General features: G+C 41.5%; 1 long non-coding RNA gene across 1 annotated transcript in view; it reads right to left on the reverse strand.

Annotated features, from left to right (window-relative positions):
• Positions 1-14,775, reverse strand: part of LOC126212907 (uncharacterized) — a 116,278-nt gene that overhangs the window by 7,750 nt on the left and 93,753 nt on the right. The window contains exons 3-4 of the long non-coding RNA XR_007540993.1: positions 10,650-10,718; positions 2,091-2,147 (exon numbers count right to left, since the gene is read on the reverse strand). This is a non-coding gene — a long non-coding RNA (uncharacterized LOC126212907). The remainder of the gene's footprint in view (positions 1-2,090; positions 2,148-10,649; positions 10,719-14,775) is intronic.

The raw sequence follows: 14,775 nt of genomic DNA on the forward strand, positions 1-14,775 counted from the left end.
ATTTTTGAGACGTTTGTATTCCTTTTTGCCTGCTTCATTTACTGCATTTTTATATTTTCTCCTTTCATCAGTTAAATTCAATATTTCTTCTGTTACCCAAGGATTTCTACTAGCCCTCGTCTTTTTACCTACTTGATCCTCTGCTGCCTTCACTACTTCATCTCTCAAAGCTACCCATTCTTCTTCTAATGTAGTTCTTCCCCCATTCCTGTCAATTGTTCCCTTATGCTCTCCCTGAAACTCTGTACAACCTCTGGTTTAGTCAGTTTATCCAGGTCCCATCTCCTTAAATTCCCACTTTTTTGCAGTTTCAGTTTTAATCTACAGTTCATAACCAATAGATTGTGGTCAGAGTCAACATCTGCCCCTGGAAATGTCTTACAATTTAAAACCTGGTTCCTAAATCTCTGTCTTACCATTATATAATCTATTTGAAACTTGTCAGTATCTCCAGGCTTCTTCCATGTATACAACCTTCTTTTATGATTCTTGAACCATGTGTAAGCTATGATTAAGTTGTGCTCTGTGCAAAATTCTACCAGACGGCTTCCTCTTTCAGTTCTTAGCCCCAATCCATATTCACCTACTACGTTATCTTATCTATTTCAACTAAATTATTTCCTCAGAATAACACATAAATGCTGCACTTACATTTGCGCTACTTATACAGTGTAATTTTATTTTTGGAGTTCGTTCTGTGGAAGGAACAGATAGAAGCTGAAGAGAGGTTTCATTCTTAAGACCAAGGGAAAAACAGAAATGTGATTATCTCTGAAGATCTCGTAGAGTTAATTGCAAATGAAACAAATCACTGTTGGCCTCAGCAAGATAATAGTAACAAACAATTCAGAAGGAACTGGAGTAGCCAAACTATGTTTTTTTACCATATCATTTTGAATGACGTGGAACAAGAAATTATATTTAGTAGAGTACTGGAGTAAAGACAAACTCCTGCGAAGCAATATTTTTGGAGAAGTAATGGCTCTGAGACCACTATTCCAAATTACTATGAATGCTGCATTTCAACCATGATGTCAGTTCTACCAATGATTGTTATACAAAATACAGAACATCATCACTGATTTATTACAAAAAAAAATTTAGTCAGTCATTTCAACCATTCCAAAAGCTGTGCATAGACGAAAGTTTACTTTACATACAGCCACTAATTTTAGGAACATAATCCACAGCGACATGTTTTTGGGGTCAAGCTGCCATCATCCGGCTTCAAAATTAATCCTACATAAAATGCACTTCACAAACACTCAAGGTAAAAATAGAAAAACAAATAAAATTACTAAGCTACGAAGTCCTTGTCTTACTTGAAAAGTGGTAGCATCAGATTCCCTGCTTCCTTATCCATGTTAACGCACATCCTTTGAAGTGCTGATTTTAAGGCACCACTCATTTATAAACATGTGTGCAGCTCTGACGTGCACTGAGAGGCAGCTGGTGTGACTGATGTTTACTGCCTTACATAAACAATGTTTTGAAGAATATGCAGATAAGGATGCAGGGAATCTGGTGCTTTCAGTTTTAAAGTAAGATGATAGTCTACATGTCTGAATAAACTTATATTTTGACCTCCAGTGCTTCTGAAGTGCATTTTATGTAGGGTTAACTTAGACAGCCTGATGATGAGAGCTCGACTCTCGAAACACATTGCTCTGGACATGTTCCTAATATTAGTGACTGTATGCTAAAATATTTATAAACTTCGGAACCTTTTCACACCCAGCTGCATAGACAGACATTTCAGGAAAGACCTCATAAAGGCATTTGTTTGGAGTGTTTTGCTGTACAGAATGAGATAAGAACACAAGCGGCAGACCGAGACTGGAATACTTTGCCTAGATCATAGACAGTACCGACTGCACCACATACCACTCTCAAGATGAAGGCCCAAGAAAGAAAAGCATTGTGCACTGCCGACAACCAACCTGACGATTGAAGAACTAAGAAGAAGAAGACGAACAACAGAACCACAATTTCATTGAGAAAATGAGTTGCAGTCAGGCCTTCTTACTGAGCTTATTGCAACTTGTATTCTAGTTGTAAGTACTGAAATATTATAAAACTCAGTCACTCACCAGATTTATTAGCAATGGGTGACAGCCAACTTCAAAGTCCTCCAGCGATTCATCAAGCTGGAAAAATTTACAACAGATGTCAGATTTATAATGTTTTCGTGGTGTATGAAATTTACATGACGGAAATTATGTTTAAAAGGTTTAATTCTCTGTTTCCTTATGGTCCATTACTGAATACTTTTGACACTTCACTTTTCACTTCAAGTAATCATAACAAGGGCCCACATTTTTATGACAAGTCATATTTTTTCCTGAACTTCATGGTGAATTTAACAACAATTTATGCATAAATTCAGGTGTTATAGTATAGATAAATGTACTTCTATTATGCATCCAAAGTCATATTTACAGCTTTTTTTTCAGTAACAGGTTATATTTCCACCAACTTCTGCAAAACTTTATATATTTGTTGTATCTTATATGGACACACGAATAAAAACATGAAAATGTTGCTCACATGACAATGTTTCAGATTATAATGCCACAAATAAACACAATTATTACTACAAAGCTTTATTTATCATGACTTTAATAGACTGGTAGAAGCCAACCTTGGGGAGAATCAGTTTGGATTCTGTAGAAATGTTGGAACATGTGAGGCATACTGACCTACGACTTACGACTTATCTTAACATAGATTAAGGAAAGGTAAACTTATGATTCTAGCATCTGTGGACTTAGAGAAGGCTTCTGACAATGTTGACTGGAATAGTCTCTTTCAAATTCTGAAGGTGCCAGGGGCCAAATGGCTATTTACAGTTTTTGCGGAAACCAGACGGGAGTTATACGAGTCAAGGAACATGAAAGAGAAGCAGTGGTTGGAACGGGAGTGAAACAGGGTTGTAGCCTATCCTCAATGTTATTCAGTCTGTATACTGAGCAAGCAGTAAAGGAAACAAAAGAAAAATTTGGAGAAGGAATTAAAATCCACGGATAAGAAATAAAAACTTTGAGGTTTACCGATGACATACTAGTTCTGTCAGAGACAGCAAAGGACCTGGAAAAGAAGTTGAACTGAATAAACAGTGTCTTGAAAGGGGGATGTAAGATGAACATCAACAAAAGCAAAACAAGAGGATAATGGAATGTAGTCGAATTAAATCAGGTGATGCTGAGGGAATTAGATTAGGAAATGAGACACTTAAAGTAGTAAAGGAGTTTTGCTATTTGGGGATAAAAATAACTGATGATAGTCGGGGCTATAAAATGTAGACTGGCAATGGTAAGGAAAGTGTTTCTGAAGAAGAGAAATTTGTTAACATTGAGTATAAATTTAAGAGTCAGAAAGTCTTTTCTGAAAGTATTCGTATGGAGTGTAGCCACGTATGGAAGTGAAACAAGTACGGTAATTAGAAGAGAATAGAAGCTTTTGAAATGTGGTGCTACAGAAGAATGCTGAAGATCAGATGGGTAAATCATGTAACTAATGAGGAGATACTGAGTAGAATTGAGGAGAAGAGGAATTTGCGGCACAGCTTGACAAGAAGAAGGGATCGGTTGGTAGGACATGTTCTGAGGCATCAAGGGATCACCAATTTAATATTGGAGGGCAGTGTGGAGGGTAAAAATCGTAGAGGGAGACCAAGAGATGAATACACTAAGCAGATTCAGAAGGATGTAAGTTGCAGTAGTTACTTGGAGATGAAGAAGCTTGCGCAGGATGGAGTAGCATGGAGGGCTGCATCAAACCAGTCTCTGTACCGAAGATCACAACAACAGTAGACAAGTAGCATTACACACTAGTCAGTTTGCTGATGTAAGACACTGTTGGGTGGGGCTAACAAAACATTCTCAAAACTAACAAAGGCACCTCCCGACATGTTGAATATCGCACACGTGGTCACACTATTCAGTCAGAATATAAACTCAAGTGGTTCAACAAAAGCCGTCCATCAGCATGGAGTTGCAAGGTTTTGTTCGTGAGTTTGATGATAAGTTCTTCAGCACTGGTGGGGAAATGTTATTTTGTTAATTAAGTGAAGTCAAAGTTAGTGCAGAACAGCACTTTAATGTGCAACAGCACTGTAATACCACCAAATACAGCAGCTGTCTGAAGAGAAATGCTGAAAATGGCAGCAGACAAATGCTGTTAGTTGAGCAGACAGGTTCATCTTCAATTGTACAAACATTTAAAGACAGGTGAAATGATGGTGTCTTGCAACATCCCATCTGAGAAGCTGAAGAATCCACATTTCAGACAGATCTTGAGAAGTACACAAAACATCCTGTTCCAGGTTAATCTATATTGAGAAAGAACTATTTATCAGTGTGCTATGAAGAGTAGCTAAAAAAAAAAAAAAAAACGAATTAGTGTTGCTGAACTAAAGATCAACGTCCCTATACAAAGGTACCAATGTGGGTGGACATTATGTTGCAGATGTTATGGGGTGTTCTGAAAGTTGACAGGCCTGGAAAAATGTTCCTCCTAATGCGTGAAGCTCTTGAGAGAGAGTACAAAATTCAACAGTTGCCATTTTGTTTCACAACTCTGTGAAGCTACTGTGACAAGATGTTGTGAGCAGAGAAAATGTTTTGCTTCTGGCAACAGATGGTGCTTCATACACAGCTAAAGCAACCGAGGGCTTCAAATTCTCTACCGCAGTATGGTTTATGTCATTTGACTCGTGCATGCGTTACGCAGAGTTGCAGAAGAGTTGCGATCAAATGGCTCCGATGTAGGAAAATTAATTACTTGTGGCACGACAATTAATGTGAACGTCCCGCTACAGGTGCTGAAGTCCAAGGAACGAGCACCTTCACTGCCCCTCCTTGCCCCACCCTGTGCTTAGATGATTGGATTCCTGGCTTAATGCTGCTGAATATTACTGGATGATCCACACTAAAAGAACGGTAATCTTTTGTGAGCTCAATAGCTATGAATCAAGTGCTACCAAAACTGTGAAAGAGGTCTTTACACACACACCTTGTCTGGAAACTTGGCATCACCAATGCCAACTTTCCAGTGGTAAAAAAAGCCATCACAAGACTGGCAGCTGCTGGTATTCAACTGCATTTTGGAAAATGATGTCAACAATGAAACAGGTCAGCAGTTATTGACCTCTCCTATCACCCTACTTAAAGAGGAGTTTAACAATGGTGTATTTCAGTTTCTCTGGAAAAATGTCTTGACTCAGTTGATGCATTACATATTTCCAATAATACCAGGCTTATTTTATGAGAATAAATCTTTAGTACTCTACTGGAACACCATCAAAACCAGATAAGTTTTTATTGATGGATAAGTTCAAAATGGAATGAAATTTTAATCACGAAATAACTGTTACATGATAAACATCACCGTGAAGGTTGACAAGTATCTGACTGGTGCTTCATGATATGACACTTGCTGTTTCTGTGAGTGCATTTAGTTTCTTACACTGTCAGTTTTAAAAGAAAACAGCTGCAGATCCTAAGAACAAAATCTGTAACTGTGTGCTACCGGCCGTTCTGCCAAGTTGTCAGTTACATTTTATGCACAATATTTCGACATCTCACGCAGCCGTCTTCCACGGATGCTACGAGTTTTGCTGTTACTCACTTCCCAGACTCCAAACAGAATGTGTGGAGTGGACTCCACCCAGCAAGTGCACAAAACAGTAAAACTCACAGCACCTAAAGAAGAAGGCTCGTCCAGTTGTTGAAATATTGTGCACGAGATGGAAACCACAACTCAGCAAAACACCAGAGTGTACACCTTTGATCAGTCACCCTGAGATAACCAGAGAGGTCACAACAGTGCTGTTTAAAACACAAAATTGTTTGTCATGCAGCATTCCATACTCCTAGATTTCTGTAAAGCATCTGACACGGCACCACACTGCCGACTGTTAATGAAGGTACGAGCATACGGAATAGGTCCCCAGATTTTGTGAGTGGTTCAAAGACTTCTTGAGTAACAGAACCCAGTACATTGTGCCTGATGGTGTGTGTTCATCAGAGACAGGAGTGCCCCGGGAAAGTGTGACAGGAAAGTTGTTGTTTTCCTACATATGTAAATGATTTGGCGGACAGTAGTCTGCGGTTGTTAGCTAATGTTGCTGTGGTGTACAGTAAGGTGCCATCGTTGAGTGACTGTAGGAGGATAGTTGATGACTCAGACAAAATTTCTAGTTGGTGTGGTGAATGGCTGCTACCTCTAAATGTAGAAAAATGTAAGTTAATGCAGATGAGTAGGAAAAACAAACCCACAGTTTACAAATAATGAGATGCTTGACACACTCATGTCAGTTAAATATCTAGGCGTAATGCAAAGCGATATGAAATTGAATGAGCATATAAGGACTGCAGTGGGGAAAGCGAATGGTCCACATTGGTTTATTGGGAGAATTTTAGGAAAGTGAGGTTCATCTGTAAAGGAGACCACATGTAGGACACTAGTGCAACCTCTTCTCGAGCTCTGCTCGAATGTTTGGGATGCGCACTAGGTCGGACTAAACGAAGGCATCGAAGCAATTCAGAAGCTGGCTGCTAGATTTGTTACTAATATGTTTCAACAATAATCAAGTATTATGGAGATGCATCAAGAACTCAAATGGAATCACCGGAGGGAAGACAGCGTTCTTTTCGAGGAGCACTATCCAGGAAATTTAGGGAGCCACCATTTGTGGCTGACTGCAGAGCGATTCTACTACCGCCAATGTACAGTTCTTGTAACGACCACGAAGATAAGCTCAGAGAGATTAGGGGCCACATGGAGGCATATAGACAGTTGTTTTTCCCTCGCTCTATTTGCAGCTAGAACAGGAAAGGAAATGACTAGTAGCAGTAGAGCACGCCTTCCAACATGCACCATACAGTGGCTTGCGGAATCTGGATGTAGATGTAGATTCCTATGAACATTGTGATTTGTCATGTAGCTAATATGAATTTTCAATTCTTAAATCTACAGATTCAGATAATTTTAGATGGAATGGCCAACAAGGAAAGTTTTCCATTTTCTTATCAACTGCCAAATGTTCCTGCCCAAATATGTTTGCTTTATGTTTGTAGTATATGTTGAAATCCTTTGCACCAGAGTACGTAACTTAACTCTGAATACTAGACCCAAAGGAACCTGTGCAAATCACTTTTCAGTTGAAGGAAATTTTTATTATAAGCAACAAAAATTGTTGTGACATAAATGTACCAGGAAGTGAGTGTAAGAATTTCGAGATCCGTAAAGCAGCCTCTGCAAGGGGCACCACCATCTATCTACTTTACACAATATTCTTGCTGCTCATTTCTCCTGAATAAAAACATTATTTATTTTAACAATATTGTAAAAAGCCATACAGAGGACTAGAGGACAGACGGACGGAATCTCTCTCTCTCTCTCTCTCTCTCTCTCTCTCTGCCACCTGTGGCCACTGTGGCTGAGCTGAGTCGTATATGCGCCGGACAGGAGCAGCTATCCAGTTGTGATGGTAAGGAGGCGGCATGGGGTGCAGAGTGGGGTGGGGGAAGGTGTCGTGCTGCTTGTGGGAGCTTGCAAGGGCGCAGTAGGGATAGGGTAGGGCATTTAGGAGGTTTGTATGTGTGGGGAGTGGGGGGGGGGAGGAGGATGGGAGGGGAGGCGATTGGGAAAGGAGGAGAGAAGAAGAGATGGGGAAAAAGACTAGTGACTAATGGGTGTGTTAGTGGAATAGAAGACCGTGTATTGCTGGAGTGAGAGCAGGGAAGGGGATAGGTAAGTGGAGGACAGGGACTAATGAAGGCTGAGGCCAGGGGGGTTACGGTAATATAGGATATATTGCAGGCAGAGTTCCCACCTGCACAGTTCAGAAAAACTGCTTCCACAGGTAGTCCTACTCTGATGGGGTAGAAGATGTCTGACCGGAGTATGTGGTTGGGAGAATGTACGAGATAGGTCTTACCTCCAGGTCTATTTCAGGGCACAGTGAGAGGTAGTCAAAACCGTTGCTCCAGTCGTACGTGGTGCCGAGGCACGAGATGAATGCTGCTCTGTAGCCAGATGGTGAGTAAGTAGGAGGTGGTAGATGGCTGGAGAGACAAGGTATGCGAGATCTGCTTCTGTAAAAGGTTGGGACGGTAATTTCGGTCTGCGAAGGTCTCGGTGGGATACTCGGTATATTTGCTCTGGCACTGCTCGTCCCTGCAGATGGGATGACCACGGGTGGTTAGTCTGTACGCGGGCAGTTTCTCGGTACAGAATGGGTGGCAGCTGTCAAAGTGGAGGTACTGTCGGTGTTTGGAAGGTTTGGTATGGACGGAGGTACTGATGAAGCTATCCTTGAGGTGGAGGTCAGCACTGAGGAAGGTGTTGAGGTTTTGGGGGAATGTGGCTAGGGTTACCTCACCCTCAGTCCAGATCATGAGGGTGTCGCCAATGAATCTGAAATGGTGAGGGGTTGGATTCTGGGGAGTTAGAAAATATTGCTCTAGATGGCCCATGAATAGTTTGGCATAGAATGACCCCATGTGGGTGCCCATAGCTATTTATTTTATGTGCTTTCTCCCAGAGGACAACTCCTTATGAACACTACTGAAGGGGGGGGGGGGTAAGCCAACATCAAACAATGTAAAATTCAGAACGAATGATATATTACGATTAAGTGTGGCTTCAGCTGCCAAAGTCCGCAGTCGTGTGTGTGTGTGTGTGTGTGTGTTTCTGACAAAGGCCTTGTAGGTCAAAAGCTTATTTGTGACAGTCTTTTTGTTGTGCCTATCTGCGACTCAGCATCTCCGCTATATGGTGAGTAGCAACTTCCATTTTCATAAAACAAGCCAACAGTTTGTTTTACATTTACACAGTGGAAGATGCTACAAACAGTGTTACCTTTACTGTGCGGCCATTAATGTGTACTTCTGGTGCCACCATGTTTGAGTGCAGTACCCATTTCCAGCATTAAGTGCGGCACTATATACCGTATGGCCTAAACACTTCTTGAAACAGTTCACACATTCTAAGCAGCCACTAATTACACTATAGCTTGGAACATTATGGCGAACTCACTCAATTTGACCTTTCATACAAAATTAGGGTTTCAACACTGCTGTGGTCTTCAGCACAAAGACTGGTTTGAGGCAGCTCTCCGTGAAGTCTATCTTTGGCAAGCCTCTTTCCTGATCACAGTATAGGTACAACAACCTGCATCCACTTCAGTTTGCTTAGTGTATTCAAACCTTGTTCTTCCTCTACAATTTTAACCCTATCCCCTCCATCACCAAACTGACAATCCCTTGATGCCCCAGCATACATCCTCTTTTAGCCAAGATGTGACATAAATTTCTTTTCTTTCTAATTTGATCCAGAACTACTTCACTAATTATCCACTACCACTTATCTTCAGCAGCCTTCTGTAGTATGACATTTCAAAAGCTCTTCTCCTCTTGCCTGAAATGATGACCGTCCAAATTTCTCTTCCATACAAGGCTATACTTCATGTACAGACGTTCACAAAAGACTCCCAAAGATTTAAATTAATATTCAATATTAAAAATTTCTGTTTTTCAGAAACGATTTGCTCGCAACTGTGGCAACGCATTTGATACGCCAAGCTGGTGGAGACCGTTCCTAGGGCGTGCGACATCTCAGTTGCGAGTGGCAGTGGACGGCAAACTGGACGGCAGCGGCTGTGGTGAATTCGACAGTTCCGGACTGACAATGTCACTGCCTTCTGCAACCATAGCACGAACTTAAATCCTCAGTGTGCAGAGTACTACAGCTTTTCGACTGGCTGCTCGGCTGGGTCACAGGAGCGGAACACAGCCTCAATCGCCTAATGCCAATGCTAACAGTGTGCAGCAAGTGTCGTTTTGGTGCGGCCACTGGCAATGCCCTCTTAACACAATCTACTTGCCCTGTCCGTGATAGGTGCGCTGCAGCAATTTGACTCTTACAGCTGCAGTCTTGTTTCTGTACAAGACATTTCTTTTCGCTCCCTGTATTTTATGCGTGACAACTTAAGAATTCCAAATAGTGCATTGGCTCTGAGCACTATGGGACTCAACTGCTGAGGTCATTAGTCCCCTAGAACTTAGAACTAGTTAAACCTAACTAACCTAAGGACATCACAAACATCCATGCCCGAGGCAGGATTCGAACCTGCGACCGTAGCGGTCTTGCGGTTCCAGACTGCAGCGCCTTTAACCGCACGGCCACTTCGGCCGGCCTAATAGTGCATTACGAGCAGTGGCAGCAGGAGAAAAATATAAACGTATTAAAATCCGCAGGCTTTTGGAATCAGTGTCTTCTCCTCTCTGGTGCCTAAAGCTCACCAGACCTTTTCCTTCAGCCCTCTTTCCATCCCCTTCAACTCTTCTGTCAGAAGAATGAGCCACTGGCTCTGAAAGCTTGCAGATTTCAATATCTTTGTACATTTCCTCCTGCCGCCACTTGGTGAGTAGATTTTTTACCTATTCAATTACATTATATTTTCAAAAATTGATTAATTTTTTTGATATATTAAATAGTGTATTCCATTCCACAGTGTCAGAGATTTAACACATCTATCTAACATGTATGCTTCAATCTATCTTCTAAGATACATCATGGGTCATTATTGTCTCCACTTAAGCCAATTCATTACCAAATGCAAATGTCTTAATAACAAAACTTACCACATGTTCTTCTTTGAGAAGCACTGGGACAAGTGAGACCAGCACAGGCTCTTCTGCCTTACAATACGCCTGAAAAAAGAATTAAACCTGTATCTCTGTACACTAGATATTAAAAGTGACTAGTTAACATTAACTTTAATCCAAACAAAAGGGAGCTCAATCACAACTAAAATAAAAAATGCAAAGTTAGGCAACATACGCAACTACACATTGAGCAACACCCTCAGTCCTACCAACGAACAATTGGTACTAACTGTACACAATTTTGACAGGAGAGTGCGTGACCGTGCTGCTAAGTAGACCCCATTTGTGGATGGGCAACCAGTCCAAGTCCACAACAGAGTCATATGAACTTACCCTACATTATGTCTTGTAGCATTACAATGGCTGTCTCTAACAGAATTACTTTCTCTGTGTCAACCAGCTCTGATTCCAGAAGGATCAGCAGTGCAGAACCCAAATTTCATTCTTCTCTTATGACATTGTGAGAGCCACAGATTGGGCCAAACAGCTGAACAGATTATTTCTAAACTTTCAAGAAGCATTTGAGTTGGTATGATGGCAATGCTTATGGACAACAGTACAACTGTATGTGATATCAAACAATATTTATGACTTCATTATCCACAATAGGCTGCACGCAAATACGGGCTGTACCTATTAGTATGACACATTATCGTGGTGAAAAGCAAATATCAAATGAAGCCTGCATTACAAAATTTTTGGGAAAGTTCAATTAGACAGTACTTTTAGTTCTATATCTCTCTCATCCCTTCTTCAAATCCCACATAACTAAGGGTGAACCCCCGTCCCTCCCAATTTCTCTCTCTCTCTCTCTCTCTCTCTCTCTCTCTCTCTCTCTCACACACACACACACACACACACACACACACACACACACACACACAAACTCACTATTCACACACTTAACTGCAACTATTGACAGTTGTGTTCGATTCTAGTAATCGAGCAATTTACAATTTACATTACATCATTTGAACGATGTGCAAATCATCTTCAAGACTCACTACATTTAACAATAATTTCCTAACAATATGAAATCCCTGTACACAATGGCAACATTTGCAAAGAGCTTCACAGAGCTAGCAAGCTAGCCTACCTGTACACTTATGCACAGTAGGTTGGTTGGTTGTTTCGGGGAAAGAGACCAGACACCGAGGTAGTCAGTCTCATCGGATTAGGGAAGGACGGGGAAGGAAGCCGGCCGTGGCCTTTGAAAGGAACCATCCCGGCATTTGCCTGGAGTGATTTAGGGAAATCACAGAAAACGTAAATCAGGATGGCCGGACGTGGGATTGAACTGTCGTGCTCCCGAATGCGAGTCCAGTGTCTAACCACTGCACCACCTCGCTCGGTTGTTGCACAGTAGAATTTTGACTCAATACAATGTGTATTTTCCAATTCACTCACTATCAACTGTAGTAGATAAGAAATTGCATCCACAGGCTTTCTCTGCTACAGCTAAAGGACATTCAATTAATAGGTATCTCATTAGTTCAGAGTGTAGATGAAAGTCAACAGGGGGGGAGGAGAAATCAGTCAATAATCTGCTACAGATTAGAAAACAGATTGGAACACCGTGGTCTGATGAAAGAAAGAGACTTCATTCTGAAAGGATGAAACAAATTTGTGCACAAAGAAAGGCCAACCATCAAACGTGACATTGATGGATTGTACCTCGCGTGGTCCTACTGGGCCCATACGTGAATAATAATTATCTGTCACTTATTATAACTTCATCAATATCAACTGCATGTTGCTGTGGTCTTCATTCAAAAGACTTTTGTTTTACGCTGCACCCCAATGGTACTGAGTATGTTACACCATGAGTGGTCAAATGTCTGGTATTTTTACCACAACGCATTTATCAAGTGCTATAAAACAAGGAAACCCACCAATAAATTACAACACTCTACCTACTGACCTATACTGAAATATTTATGTCGGCCCACAGTGTAATGTACCTCAAAGCTCTTGTGCCATTATTCGTCATCATCAATAGCAAAAGGCAACAGCAAACATGCACTGTCAAACATAAAACTCTTCCTCGAACATCTCATGTTAGTATGTTATGCTCTCAAGGCACAGTTGTTAAACTAAAGCTGCTGCTGTCACCTACCAAAAATAGCACTCGACTGCAAAGCATATGTCAGAGCCCTCAACAATGTTATTTTCTACTGTAAAATTTATGAAAATCAAAAGTTCTAAAACTTCTAAAAACAATTACTACACCTGTGTTTCATTGTGTGCATCCATACGGAAGACAACTGAAAACATTAAACCTAATGCCGCTAATTCGAATAAATCAGTTGCTGTTCCCTGAGGAGATATCGCTAAAGTGACACTAGTGTCGTCCAACTTAACACGCAAACTGTGCCTCGAGAGTGTAACGTGCCAATATGAGATGTTCTGAGAAGAGTTTTATGTATGACAATGCACATTTGCTGCTGGATTTTACTGCTGATGATGCCTAATGGCACAGAAGCTTAATGGTATGTTACATTAAAGGGAGATATAAATATTTTTATATGGGTCAGTATGTGTAGTATTGTGATTTCTTAACTGGTTTCCATATTTTATAGCACTCAATAATGAGGTAACACAGTCCCAAACATGTTGCGGTAAAAGTATCACACGTCTGACAACTGGTGGCATAACATCCTCAGTACCGATTCACATGCCTGCTGTACAATGGCTTTGCAACAGATAAGCAGCTTCCCACATCAGTGTATCCCGATCAGACCCCTTCTTCACGCACAACTACCACAATCTATATCTTTTCGGACCTGCTTCCCGTAGTTACACTTAGGTTTCCCTCTACAATTCTTACCCTCCACACTTACTTACTGAGTGGAACAACACGGCACTGAAAACGGGCTACTTCTGTTCTCAGAGAGCTGGCAATGACGTACCACATTCTCCTCTGACACGGTCCACTGCGTGGAGCACTAGAACCGCCCTTCTGAGGCTCAAATCCATTCCCAGGACACAACACTAGCACACTCACTCTCCACATTAAAGGGGTAGACACAGCACTGTCCACGTCCTGGTGCAAGCCGGCCTACCTCAATGCAGGCTACCACTAGACACAGAGCTCCCGCCACATTGCAGCCCTCAACACTGCAAGTCTTCCAAAACAGTGCGGCCCTCGTGCAAACTGATGAGCCACCACACTCCCAGATGCGGCAGTCATTTAGCGACACCACTCGACCCACCGTCATCCGGCCACGACAGAAACACACGCACCGAGTGAGGTGGCGCAGTGGTTAGGACACTGGACTGGCATTCGGGAGGACGACGGTTCGATCCCACGTCCGGCCGTCCCAGTTTAGGTTTTCCGTGATTTCTCTAAATCGTTCCAGGCAAATGCCAGGACGGTTCCTCTGAAAGGGCACGGCTGACTTCCTTCCCCATCCTTCCCTAATCCGATGAGACCGATGACCTCGCTGTCTGGTGTCCTAGCCTAAAACAACAGAAACACATTACAGAAGGAAACTGTGTTTCCATTTCAATCCAGCAGGTATTAATAGCTCAAGTCAGTAAAAACTTTTTTACTGTCTAGATCCCGTGCACTATAAAACATTAAAATGTGAAGACTAATTTCAGTTGACCACACAATCATCTTCAGATCACTCATGGTGAAATATGTATCAGCAGATAACATATTGAAAACCCTGCATCATCTAGAGTATTTACATAATTATAAGACTCGGTTTCTTTCCAAATGTGTCATTCAAAAGCTACAGGGTTGTCTTAAATTGGCTGATTGAACTACTTTCCTGAGGTCACCATTATCACATTGTTTAGTAATGTGCACAGTAGTAGTATTACATTTACAGTGGTCATCGTGAAGATGAAGCTTTGTGCAATTTTATTTTAAATAATTCTGAAGGGCAGGGCTCGGCAAATGATACATTCCGACAAGCTCGAGAGTTCCCGATACACCGAAGTTCTCGGTACAGTATCGACGTTACTCGAACGATCACGTGACACTGACTAGCGCAAGAGATACACAAGAAATAATGAACTAGCCACAACAGTCTATTGCACTGATTGACATTTGACAGTTTTGTGAAACACAGGAGGAAATAGAATTAAAGTCTGT

The sequence above is a fragment of the Schistocerca nitens genome, chromosome 11 (genome assembly GCF_023898315.1).
Source record: "Schistocerca nitens isolate TAMUIC-IGC-003100 chromosome 11, iqSchNite1.1, whole genome shotgun sequence".
Taxonomy (NCBI): Eukaryota; Metazoa; Arthropoda; class Insecta; order Orthoptera; family Acrididae; genus Schistocerca; species Schistocerca nitens.